Raw genomic sequence first — 14112 nt, 5'->3', positions numbered from 1 at the left:
TTAGTTACAGGTACTGGCCAATGTTACTCCATTGCTTAGAGGATACCCAATATACCTTGTCTGGTTGCAACCCATGTGGAGACCTGGTAATCTTGCTTCTAGGCATGCATAGTAGAGGGGCTTTCTTCACACTTCAGAGCAAATGCAAGTATCCTGTGACTGTTGCTGATTTATTATGTGGTGATGAAAAACCTTTTAATTGGATGCTAAATTGGAACTGTCTGTGCATAAAAAAAGTTCCAGTCAACAGTCTGTCTGTCTGTCTCTCTCTCTCTCTCTCCCTTTCCCTCTCTCTCTCCTCTGTTTTTGCCTCTTTGTGTGTGTCTCTGTTTGTCTGTCTTTCTCCCTCTCTCTGTCTCTCTCTCCCTCCCTTCTTCTGGAGGAACTTCTATAAATCTCCAGGTAGAGGGAAAGGCAAAACCTTCTGTTTTCTTATCTTCCCACTGAACAACTACATGTCAATGAAGACATGACATCTATTCCTAATGTGTTTCTTCTTTCTTGATCTCAGGCAAATACTGAGATGGGAAACATCCAGGACACTCATAAGACTAGAAGACACATCAAAGCTATTTGTTACCAACAACAACCAGAGTCATGGAGTCAGTCAGTGGTGGCAGTAGCTGAGCCCAACGAGGAGACCTTGCAGCCTGACTGAAGATCAACCTGCTTGATCCAGCCCAGCAAATGTCTGCCCAGATAAATAAGGGAGCAATTATCCATTCCATATCCAGAAGTGAACTTGGCACTAAGGGATAAAAGGGCTTCCAGGGCTAGGAAGTATGCCATCCTCTCCAGTCTGGGAGAAAGAAATGTTTTTAGCAATCACTTTAAGGTTGAATCTACTCTCAGGAATTAAGTAGTTGTGTAAAAGGGAAACTGTGTCTCCAGATCTAGGGGTATGCTGTACTTCTGTCTTTGTTAAACCTTCTTAGTGAATATTGTTGTAAAAACTGATATTGATTGGTTATTAGGTATCGAGGAGATGTGAACTGATATTAGGAATGACACTGGTAGGGCTCATGAATAGTACTAATAAAAAATTCAGTCCCTCAGAGTTGCCCCTGGAATCCTGAAGAGAGAAGTAATTAGGTACCCTTTGGAGACCTGCCCTGCCAATGTAAGCAGGAGTTGAGAGGGTGAGTGCAGAGTAGGAACTACAGTTCTAATGTACCAACAATATCTGTGGGAAATGTCGTTGATCAAAGTAATGGGAAATTATGCTTATAGTGAATTACATTTTAAGATTCGACTTTCAGGACTGGCTGCCTGAACAAGAAGAAAACAGAGGAGCCTGTTAACTCCCACCCACTTCCCAGATTAATATTGTTCATGAACTTTAGACTATATATTTATTTGGTTCTAGCTCTGTGATTTCATGTGTTTAGGGAATTCTGAATTCCACCTATATTAATTACTAACTTATAATTTTGGTGTGGTGGCTGGAGGCAATGAGAATTTAATGTAAACATTCCTGATCACATAGCAAGTAGGCATCAGAGGCAAAATTGGAACCCAGATCACCCTGAATCCAAGGCAAGCCTTCTAGTCAATCTACTTCACTGTTTCTTATTTAGGGTATTAGTAAGATTTCCATGAAAGCAGGGGCAGAGCCAGAAGATTTTGTGGGGTTAGTATTTACCTACCTCAATTGTTCTTATGTTCTGGTTTGACCCTTATTGGCTTTAGCTGTCAATTTCTCAAATCCTAGCTGACACCCTGTGTTCTTTCTTCCTTTCATACCTGTTTGGCACCCTGATTCTGGTTCTTGCCTCTGAAACTTGGTCCTACCTGACTTTTGGCTCACCATTGTGTGGAGGAAGGTTCATTTCTAATTTCTCATGACACCATGGAGATGGTGCCTACATCTTTTGCTAATTTTAATCAATCAGTAAATTTGAAGGGGATACTCCACTTATACTTCTGACCTCACAGAATGGACTGACATTTTTACATTTATTCACTGAGACCAGTCATTAGCTCTAAGTGAAGTCTCACATGTCAATGCAAAGACAATGAGGTGTTAGTAATAGTAAGTGTGATGGGAGTCAGAAGGCATACATTCTAGTACCTACCTGACCATCTTAAATAAGTCACTTCACAGCTGTGACCACAGTTTCTTGATATATTAAATGAGAGGGGTAGACTAAATTATCTCACTCTCCCAGATCATGTATTCTATTCATTCTATTTTCAAAGGATCTAGAGAGATTTAGCATCTATTGAAAATATCACTGATATCATAGAGATGTATGCTATTCACCACAAAACCAACTCATTCATGGCTCTCCAAATACTGTTTCAAAAAAGAAACATCAAACCATAATAGATACACCGTTATTAAACTCTAAGCACAATGAATATTTAAAATAAGATACCAATAATTTTTCCATCCGGACCTTTAGGAAGGTTCTTTATGGAAGGAGAATTTGGGGAGGCAGCTTGGTCCAGTGAAAAGAGTTAATGAATCAGAGAATATGGACCCAAATCCTAACTCTACTACTTGATACCTTTATGGACTTGGATAAGTCCCTTCGCCATTCTGGACTTCAGTTTTCTTATCTGTAAAATGAGTGGGTTGGGCAAGATGATTTCTATAGTCCTCGAAACTCTAAATCTAGGACTACCTTTGGAGGAAAAACCTCAGATCAAATGAATTATAGAAATTCTCTTTGTTAAGTTCAGGTCTAAATGCAATTATAAATTTTTTTCTAATTAAAAAGCATTTATTTTATCTCCCTTCTACTTCCCCTCCAAATTAAAAAAAAAGGAAAAAGAAAAGAAAAACCAAAGCCTTGTAGCAAATATGCATAGTCAAGCAAAATAAAATCCCATGATTGAATTTATTCTTGTTAGATAGTCCACATAGATATTATTTTTGTCCCAAATGTTACAACTTCATGAAGGCAAAACATTCAAAGGTCAACAGGAATGTTTATGTAGAATTTTGGGATATCAATCAGCTTTTATAGGATGAGAAATATTGAGATATTAGAAACAAAATGCTATGAAGCTGTCTTATAGTAACTCCTAAAAAATGACAATTTAGTTTTAATATGAAACAAGATGATGTTATGTGAGCATTGATCTCTGAACCATTCAGTTTTCCTCCTTTCACTTAATGTGGGATTTACATATGTTAATAGATCAAATGAGATAATAGATTAAAGCACTTTGCAAGCCTAAAAGTATTATATAACTTCTAGCAATTAACAGAAAAATTAAAAGATTTATTAGTAGACAAATTGGGCTCATAAACATGAAGATTTATAAGGCAAGGAGAATAAACAAGCTGAAGCTGAGAGAGTAGATTCTATTCATCTGGTGGCACCATAATGAAAAATATGAATACATTCTGATGTTTCCAATATTCGGCATTCATTGCAACTAAGATGCAAATGAAAGGGTCACCATCTGTGACTAGCTCATCTTAATGATAGAAGAAAAGAATCCTTAAAGTAAATGGCAATTTGACCATCATATAGGAGATTGTTTAAAAAAAAAAACAATGGGAAGAACAAACTACCTCATTGTTTTGTGTGCAAGTTTGTCCCAAGCTAATAAATGTCCCAAAAACCTTCCTACCTTTCCTCCTTCCCTCCTTCCTTCCTTTCTTTCTTCCTTCCTTCCTTCCTTCCTTCCATCCTTCCTTCCTTCCTTCCTTCCTTCCTTCCTTCCTTCCTTCCTTCCTTCCTTCCTTCCTTCCTTCCCTCCTTCCTTCCTTCCCTCCTTCCCCCCTTCCTCTTTCTTTTCTTCTTGTTTTCTACTAAGCATGCCTTTGGAAATTCCCTGGAAAGCAAATTATTGCTCTGATCATCCTAGCTTAGCCCATCAGCCACTTGTTAAGGCCAGAGGAACCTCCATATGATTAATCAAGTGCTTCCTTACACAAAATCCAATGATGAAAATATCTGATTGGTTCTCATAAGGGCAAACTAGAGGGGTTTGATCTCTGTGTGCTCGGCTGAACTTAATGCCTCACTACAGATACCTATCAATACTCAATCTATACTGCTTTCCTTTCTATAAGCCAGAGGAAACTCCAGGGATCAAGTTTTCATGAGTACAACAGCTACAAGTCCTTAATTTTTGCTCCCTTCAATGAATCTGTGTCAGGTGCCATTGAATACAAAGTACTTCCATATTTCAGAACAATACCTTTCATTTTTAAATGAGTTTTACTTTTGCCTTATTATTCCCAAGGTCTAGCACAGTGTCTAGCACAGAGATAAAGCTTAATACATGTTTGTTGATTGACTGGTCACTGTTGTCCATGGAACAATCATCCTACAATGTTTGCCTTTATTGTCTGTGTTTCAAAGGATCTTCTGCTCAAAGGTATTTCAATAAGCAATTCCTTACTCAAGATGAATTTGATGATTTGCAAAATTCATATTTCAACAAGAGAATAGTGTTTCAAGCTTTTTTAAAATTAGTGGACATTTATGAGACTCTTTGGCCCTCTTATCACTGTCCCATCAATGCCCATTCTTTAAAGACCAACTCAAAATGTCACCTCCTCTATGGGGCCTCCCTCAATAGTAATAATGATTTTTCTTTTGGGCTTCACAGAGTACTTTATTTGTGGCTCCTTAATTTCCATATAATAGCATTAATAGTGCTTTACATATATATTATACATGTATATATATATATCAAACAAGATATTTACATATATTATCAAATGAGAATAATTGTAAAGCCCTTTGCAAAAGTTAAAGTTCTTTATATCTGTTGGCTATAATCATTATTACAAATAGCATGCTTATATAGCTGTATATTTCTTTTTTTTTTAAGCAATTGGGGTTAAGTAACTTGCTCAAGGTTACACAGCCAGTTATTTTTGTGTGGGTGCCAAGTATCTGAGGCTGGAATCGATCCCAGGTCTCCCAACTCTGGGGCTGGCGCTTTTACTCATTGCGCCACCTGGCCGTCCCTGTATACTTCATATTGTACTAATAGACTAGAGATTCTTAACCTGAGCTACATGGGTAGATTTCAGGGGATTTGTGAACTTGAATGGGAAAAAGTATTATGTCCTTGTTTTCACTATCCTCTAAATGAAACAGCATTTTTAAAAATACAGGCAACATTCATTGTTCTAAGAAGGAATACAAAATTTTCACCAGACCAATAAGAGTCTGACACAAAAATGGTGAAGAATCCTGTACTAGACTATTCTATTCTCTTATTGTCTTCCTACTACAACTCTGTCAAGTCATAGATCTTACCTTTTCTGAATTTTCTCTATATATAGTCTGCATTTAATAAATGCTGGTAAAGTTAAATTGAATTATAATTTGAATATGATGTTTAGTAGAGAATAAATAAGGTAGATAGTTATATGCTTGCTTTCTAAGAGTTTAAATTCATAAGATAATTTGTAGCTTTGGTGTAACTTGAATCTCCAAAAGTTCAGAAAATATTTCTGGTCAGGGATAAACACTTTTCTCATAAAGGTCAAATACTAAGAATATAAGTGTGTGTGTATGTGTGTGTGCGTGTGTGTGTGTGTGTGTGTGTGTGTGTGTGTGTGTGTGTGTGTGAGAGAGAGAGAGAGAGAGAGAGAGAGAGAGAGAGAGAGAGAGAGAGACTTTCCTGTTTACAAATATTTTCACATGGTTTCAATTGACCCCTTCAAAAACCCTGGAGAACTCTTATGCTGATGATGTTAAGGGTGAGAAGACTGAGTTCAGGTTAAATATCTTAGAGCTAGGTGGTTCAGTGGATAGAACACTAGATATGGAGTAAGGAAGACCTGAGTTCAAATTCAACCTCTAACACTTACCAGTTGTGTGACTCTGGGCAAGTCACTTAACCATTCTTCCTCAGTGTCTCCATCTGCAAAAAGGAGATAATAATAGCACTACCTTCAAGGGTTGTTCTGAAGACCAAATGAGATAATAATAATAATAATTGTAAAGCACTTAACACGGTATCTGACACACAGCAATCTCTATATAAATGTTAGCTGTTATTACTATCATTACCCCCAAGATCACACAACCAGCAGTTGGCAGAGCTATAACTCGAAGATCAGCCTTCTGTTTCCCATTACAATACTCTTTTCATTATGAATAGGTGGAATTGCAGGATAATAAAATAAATATGTCTGTATATGATTTTTAATAAAACCCATGAATTTAAAATAATAATCTAAGGCATTCCAGAAACATGATGACAGGGACTGTATTTTCTGAAATCTGTGATAAGAGAATTCAATCAATTTTAATCCAACAAATATTTACCAAGTACCTACTATCAGCAAGGCACTATGCAAGATGCTCAGAATAAAACAATAAAAAGACACAGTATTTATAATTTCAAGTAGCTTATTTTCTGGTAGAGAAGAGAAAGAGGATAGCTAAAAATTTAAATTACACACAGAGTAAAGAATGAATGACATTCATAATGCTAACTTTAGTGGACATATGTTGATAACTTAACATGTGTCAGGTACTACATGGAATATACCAACAGTCACCAATCCCTGCCAATCCTTTCTCTAATATGTGGTCAAAGTTTTAACCTTGTCCATTTCCATGGTCACTTCTCTTAACTTCATTCTGACAAATTCCCATCAACATTACTGATCCAGGTTCTTTATTAATATCTTAGTCTATCCTTCAAACATTTGACAAATGGTCAAATACATCTCCTCAAATTACTATTCCAGAGCTTACTGAATCAAAGCTAAATTTTGAAAGCCCTGGCATTCAAGGCCCTACATAAACTTCCATTCTCTGAAGCCCCCATTCTCTTTTAACTTTTCCATTCTTCATACTGACCTCTTTTATTCCAGATATATCCATTTCAGAATTATTTAAAATATATGTCACACTCATTTCTCTGTCTTTGTTCCCTCAGCCTACAATTCCATTCCTTCCTTTTCTTAGCGAATTCTGGTACATTACTTCCTTAAAAACTCTGCTAAAGATTAGAGCACTTCAGGCACACTCAGTTCAAGTAAAGAAACAGTTGGGGATCATGGGTACACAGGATGAGTCTTCTCTCTTCTAAGACTCCAGAGGATTCACTGTTGTAGTCAAGATGGGGGAAATCAATAAAACAGAATTCTTTTAAATTTAGAAAACATAATTTTATTGAAAATGTTAGAAATTTTTCATTTCCCAATTGTTTCCTCTCACCATTTGTCCCTCTAATGGCAGGGGTGGGGGGAGTTCCCAGAACAACAGGATGGTTTTATCTAAATCATATGAAGATATTTTCTCCCTCAGAAAATGGCTTCTCACCGGGTGCCTGTTGTTACTTGGGAGACACAGTGAAATCTCAATCTATTAACAATGGTATCACTTTTATTTTTCTGTGATAAAGGGGCACACTAGGCCCTTTTCCAGCAGCTGGGATATTATGCCACAACAACAAAAAAATGGCATTCTGCTTCCAAATGCAAAATTTCCTCTGGGATTCCCAATCTGACTGTGATTATGGGAGGTGTAATAGTTTGGAGCCCACAGTGCAGTTGTCCCCATGTGCCCTTGTGCAATCTGTTCTATATGCAACACTTTGGTCTGGATATTTTTAGAGCTATAAATTGTCGAATATGATTCTAGGCCCAAGTCACCAGAAACTGAGTATGTTAGGCCACACAATGTTGATTGGGTAACAGTGCTAGGGACTTTGCTTGGAAAGAATAGATCATGCACTTTTGGAGCACTGTGGGTTGCTGACTGACATCCTCTCGGGAATTGTTTCTATGGGCATTTGTTGTTGATAGCCTTGGAAATGCCTAGTAATGAGGCTCCCCTTTCTTTGTTCCACAAATGAGAGGAAGGGCTATCAGAATACTTTAGGGTATAGGACTCTGAGGTGTCACGATGAGGAGACAATGAGAGCATATCTCTCATCTAATGTATGTAGTCAGAATAGCTCTATGTATAATGATTCTACCAGCATACTTAAGAATAGGGCTAGAACTAATGGTATGAAAGCTATTGAGAATAGAGCTATCACTAGGACTTTTTGCACCCAGGGCAAGTACTATAAACTATGCCATTAACAAGTGGTGTATTCTCTAATGCACACCCTCAGCTGAACGTGGGGGAAGCACATTCCTCTGTGTGGAGAGGGGAATGAGGATAGAGACCCTGTGACGTGCAAAGAGGGAATAAGAACCCTAACTCACCCCAGTAGACCTCCATCTGGTACTTTCTTATTATCATTAATTATTGTGGTTAATTAGGCTGCTTCTTCAATGCTGAACAGTTGGAATTTTGTCAGCACTCTTTTAAGTTTGGTATCCTGGGACAAATCGTTGGTGGTCCCACAATAGTTACAGATCTGTCAGAGGTATCAATAAGGAGCACTTAACTTAGCTGTTCTTTTGTAACATTTGCCTCTGCCTTTTTTTTTTCTTAGTAGTATTTTATTTTTTTCCAAATTACATGCAAAGATAGTTTTCAACATGCAGTTTTGTAAAATTTTGAGTTTCAAATTTTTCTCCCCCCCCCTTCCTGCACTCTGCCCTCCCCAAGATAGCAAGCAATCTGATACATATACACTCATGGTTTTTTTTTTTCTTTTTTTTTGGAGGGGCAATTGGGGGTAAGTGACTTGCCCAAGGTAACATGCCTGGTAAGTGTTAAGTGTCTAAGGCTGGATTTGAATTCAGGTCCTCCTGACTCCAGGGCCAGTGCTCTATTCACTGAGCCACCTAGCCACCCCTACAATCATTTTAAACATATTTGCATTAAAATTTATAGAAGTGAATGTTGAAAACGAAAACTAAATAAATTAATTTATTAAAAAAAATATTTCCGCATTAGTCATGCTGTGAAAGAAGAATCGGAATAAAAGGGAAAAACTAGAAGAAAGAAAAAACAAAAACAACAAAAAAGGTAAAATAGCATGCTTCAATCTGCATAATCTACATTCAAACTCCATAATTTTTTCTCTGGATGTGACTAGCATTTTCTATCACAAATGTTTTAGAATTGTCTTGGATCACTGTATTTCGGAGAAAATCTGTGTATCATAATTAATCATCGAACAATTTTGCTGTTGCTGTGTACAATATTCTCCTGGTTCTGCTCGCTTCACCAAGATCATTTCATGTAAGTTTTTTCAGGTTTTTCTGAAATCTGCCTGCTCATCATTTCTCATAGAACAATAATGTTCCATTACATTGATAATACCACAACTTGTTCAGCCATTCCCCAATTGATAGCCATCTCCTCAATTGCCCATTCTCTGCCACTACAAAAAGATCTGCTATAAATATTTTTGCACATGTGGGTGCTTCTCTCCCCCTTTTTAAATGATCTCTTTGGGATACAGACCTAGTAGTGGTATTGCTGGGCCAAAGGGTATGCACCCTGTGACCTCTTTAAATTCACATTTCTGTGTACTTAAACTAGGTATAGAAGAAAGGGTTTCCTTTTGCCATTATGATGCTAGGAGTGTGACGGTAATGGTGGCTAAGTTGCTCTCATTAGATGGCTGAGGATAAGCCTTTCTACCTTAGATATTTGAGAGGCAGTGGGATAGAGGCGCGAGAGGTTTTTCTTCTCTGTACTCAGGGGTACATATTGGTTGCTCCTTCCAGGGTAAAAAAGGACAAGCAGAAATGGAGGCATCAGAAAGGTAAATGACTTCCACTAGGTCAGAGATTATATCCTGAAAAAGAATATATTGTAATTTGAGCCAAGAATATTTTATTTTCTTAGGTGGCAGTTAATGCTCCTAAGTGAACCCAAGTCAAGAGTAGTATCATTACCTAGAATATTTTGAGGCAGTCTAAGTAAAATCATCCCTTCAAAGAATTTATGGAGTAGCTTGGCTAAAATATTTCTCGTGTTCACCCACTCTCCAACTCTTTTTGGTCTAGATCTCTATTTTATCTATTTTAGGTACTTTCATTGTGGAAATTCACTCTAACAAAACATTGCTGTTTGAAGTACTGAGAAATTAAAAGTCCACAGTGAATATATACTACAGACATGGCTTGAGGGGGTGGCTAGGTGGCGCAGTGAGTAGAGTGCTGGCCCTGGAATCAGGAGGACCTGAGTTCGGATACGGCCTCAGACACTTAACACACACAAACAAAAAACCTAGCCGTGTGACCTTGGGCAAGTTACTTAGACCCAATTGCCCTCCAAAAAGCAAAAAAAAACCCAAAAAGACATGGCTTGAACCCAGGCATTCCTGCTGTCCATTCACACAGCTGCCTTTCCTGTTTTTGTTTAAGTGGCTTATCATTCAGGTGTTCAGCTCAAAGGGATCTCAAGAATCCAAATAGTCCAGTGCCCTAACTTCCAACAGGGAAAACTTTATGATCACCATCTTACAGTTAAGGTAACCAGGGCCGAGAAATATTATGTGATTTCCCCAAGGTCATATATCTAGACATAGTCATTGGCAGATAGATACAAGGGAAGAACTCATGTTTCTTTGTACTGGGATCCTTCTATTGCATCAAATTGTGACTAAATAAGCTTGATTCACAGAGACATTGTTCTCCATATCAGATAAAGAATTTTACTGTACAGATGAACAAGGTTTAAAACAGAGGTTTTTTTGTTTTTAAGTTTCCTCAGGGCAGATTTCAAGTGGGCCTTTTATTGTTGTTATGTTTTATTACTTCACACTATGGAAAAGTATAACTTTACAAGTTGCATTTCTAAACATTGGTCTAGTGTAATGGGTAAAGAGTTGGTCTTAAAACCAGGAAGATCTGAATTCAAGTTCTATTTCTGAGGCATAATAACTAACTGGGTGACCCTGGGTAAGCTATGAGTCAAATCAAGGCATGAGATTACTCATAGCACTTTAGGTAACTTTCTGAGATTGTAAATTGCAGATAAGTTGCTTGCATGTATTGGTATAGGGAGTTTTCCTTATTTAGGAATTTTCTATACCAATAAAGTCACTTCTGGTCTCTATTCCCTATGTTATTGTTACTGATACTTTTCATTTTTATATCACATTTTCTCCATTTTCCTCCTCCTAGCCATCTATCACTTGTAACAGAGATTAAAAAAGAAAGAAAAAAAGAGGTTTAGCAAAATTAGATAACATTGATCATGTCTGACAACATATACAATATTCCACATCTGCAGTCTTCTACCTCTTCAGTGACAAGAGGAAGGTAAATTTTGTTAACTTTTTTTTCAGGGTCAAATTTGTTTATTTTAATTTAATTATATGACTTTCAGTTTTGGTCATTTGTTATTATTATTATTTCCAATTATATTGTTGTAGTCATTATGCAAGTTGCTTTCCTGGTTCTATTTACTTACAGAGGGGCATTTTACAAAAAATAACTTGACATGCTCTGAGCTTTTCCCTTTAGGAATATATTCCTTCTGAAGAATCCATATCACCTTATTTCTACTACTTCTTCTTCTTAGATTATAGCCTTGTTAGTTTAGTGTGAGAGATGCCTTCATTGCCATTATTTTTCAGGTCTAAATGGACACATACACTTTTTTATTTTATTTTTTTAACATTCATTTTTATAAGATTTTGAGTTCCAAGTTTTTCTCCCTTTCTCCTCCCTAAGACAGCAAGCAATTTGATGTAGGCTGTATATGTGGAATTGTGTAAACCACATTTCCATATTAGTCATGTTGTAAAAGAAGAAACAGAACAAAAGGGGGGGAAAAGTATGAAAAAATAATGTGAAAATAGTATGCTTTGATCTGCTTTCAGACGCCATCAGTTCTTTCTTTGAATGTGCATAGCATTTTTCACCATGAGTCTTTTGGAGTTGTCTTGGATAATTGTATTGCTGGGCAGAGCTAAGTCAATCATTGTTGATCATTGCACAATGCTGTTGTTACTTTGAATGATGTTCTCCTGATACTGCTCATATCACTCAGCATCAGTTCATTTAAATCTTTCTAGGTTTTGCTGAAATCAATCTGGTCATCATTTCTTATAGAGGCTAATATTTCCCAAGTATAACATGGCAAGCTACTGTATTGTTTGCTCATTCATTGGTTCACATTGGTTCACATGTCTAGATCCCTATGGACTACATGGAGGAATTTTGTACCAATAATGTCACCCAAAGAGTTTTGTTGCCCATGCAAATATATGTGTGCAGCAACTGCACTGATCGTATGTCTTCTTATTCTCACAGAAATAATTTACACATTGCTGCAATAAACTTGGGCTTTTCACTTCACCATCATTCTTTATTGTCATAATGGTAAAATATTTCAGAGTGGTCAAAATATATCATGGTTTGGTACAATTTGCTGGACTTGAAGCCAGGAAAATTTGAGTTCAAACCTTCTGACTGACACTGTTACTTAAACTTTCAGAGCTTTAGGTAACGCCCTAAGATTTATCAACTAAGTTATGAACTGGTTGTTGTCCACATCAATGTAGGAAGTTACCTCACATGCCATATATTGACGTATGGAAGGACGGTCACCTTTGCTTCTGTTCCTCTCATATAGACACTGTCCCAGCTTGCCCTTTGGTAGAGAACAAGATGATTATATTCTCATGATGACTGTCCTAATTCTAAAGCTAATTAAACATCAAGTGATCCATCTCCCACCTTCTTCTCTCCCCTCATAACCACTGTGCACAAGATAATTTGTTTGTAGGAGGCTCTGAAGCATACACACACGCACACACACACACACACATATGAGGGTAATTGGGGTTAAGTGACTTGCCCAATGTTAACTTCTTGATAGCTTTTGTGTCGTGTCCAAGGCCGGATTTGAACTCAGGTTCTCCTGACTCCAGCCAGTGCTCTATTCACTGGACCACCTACCTGCCCCTATATTTTGGTTTTTATAATAGAAAAGTCCTATAGGTGTCTTCTTTTCTTGAGGACAATAATAATTTTTTGTTGTTGTTTAATTCAACTCAAATCAATAATTAATGCAAAGATTGGAATTTAAGAATACCTCAAGGAATCAAGCTGCATCATTTTACACAGACCTTTCCCCCCTTAATGTATAAGACAAAGAAAATGGAAATAGTATGAAAATGTTTTATATTAAAGTAAAATTGTAGCATCTGTTTGTAATAATTTGTATTTGAAGGGCATTTCCACAGACAGGAGAAATTGTAATAACTTTAAAAAATGTGTCTCAATTGTTGGGTCTGGTCTTTCTAATGTTATTTTTTATATGCTAAACACTCTCCTATGAAGGTAAAACCTAAGCTGTGTCTGCTGAAGCTCACTTTATAACTATATTATAACAATTTTATCTATAGTAATTTAACAATGTTCAAATTGGTCCTGAAGCAAACTTCTGCTAATTTGACAGTAGCCTTGATTCAATATTCCTAGAGGGAGGCATGATGGGCAAGGGTAAAAGCAGCTTTCTCATTTATACTCCTTATCCCATCACTTCAACACCATGGATAAGTTTGTGGCTTTGTGATTTTTATGCCTGATAATTGACCTGTTTTAATGTCAAAGGAAGGTTGTTTGTCTACTTAGCAAATTCTTCCCATTGGGGATGTAAAGAGAAAAAGTAAATAATTTGTTTTATAGAAATATAATCAAGGAATAGGTGTTAAATACAGCCAGATTCTGATTCAACTGAAATGCCAATTCAATTTGAAGCTGTGGAATATGGAATTTATTTCCCACTTGGAAGTTTCATTATTTTACTTTGTTTCCTTTAGAAAAGTCTTTTAAAAAATCATTATTTCCATAGATCCACAAAGAGTGTGCTATTTCTTACAAAAGGGACACACACATACACATACACACACCCCATGATACTGAAAATATGAAGATAAGATTGTTTATCACAATCACACATAAATAGATAGGGTTTAATATGAATTACTTTCTCTATCATTGCTGGCTGGCTTAATGCTGATTAATATCTCAATTGGCAGGTTACTGAGGTTTTTAAAATATGGGAAGATCAGAGTATAGGTTTAGAGTTAGAATGGAACCTCAGAGGCCAACCCTCTCATTCTAAAGATGAAGAAATTGAAGGTCTTAGAGGTTGTGAATTCCTCAAGGTTACATAGCTGGTAAGTGTCAGAGGTAAGATTTGAACTCAGGTATTCTTGAATTCCAGCTCTCTATGTAGTGTACATATCCTATCTTGCTCGACAAAGAAAAGAGGGCTAAAGGGAGGAGAGAGTCAAGACTGGTCAAGACCTCCA

The sequence above is a fragment of the Petaurus breviceps genome, unplaced genomic scaffold, assembly GCF_028583685.1.
Source record: "Petaurus breviceps papuanus isolate PSGF00001 unplaced genomic scaffold, PetGlider_PUasm1.0 90822, whole genome shotgun sequence".
NCBI classification, from domain to species: domain Eukaryota; kingdom Metazoa; phylum Chordata; class Mammalia; order Diprotodontia; family Petauridae; genus Petaurus; species Petaurus breviceps.
The sequence above is the reverse complement of the archived record's forward strand: the minus strand, read 5'-3'. Positions refer to the sequence as shown.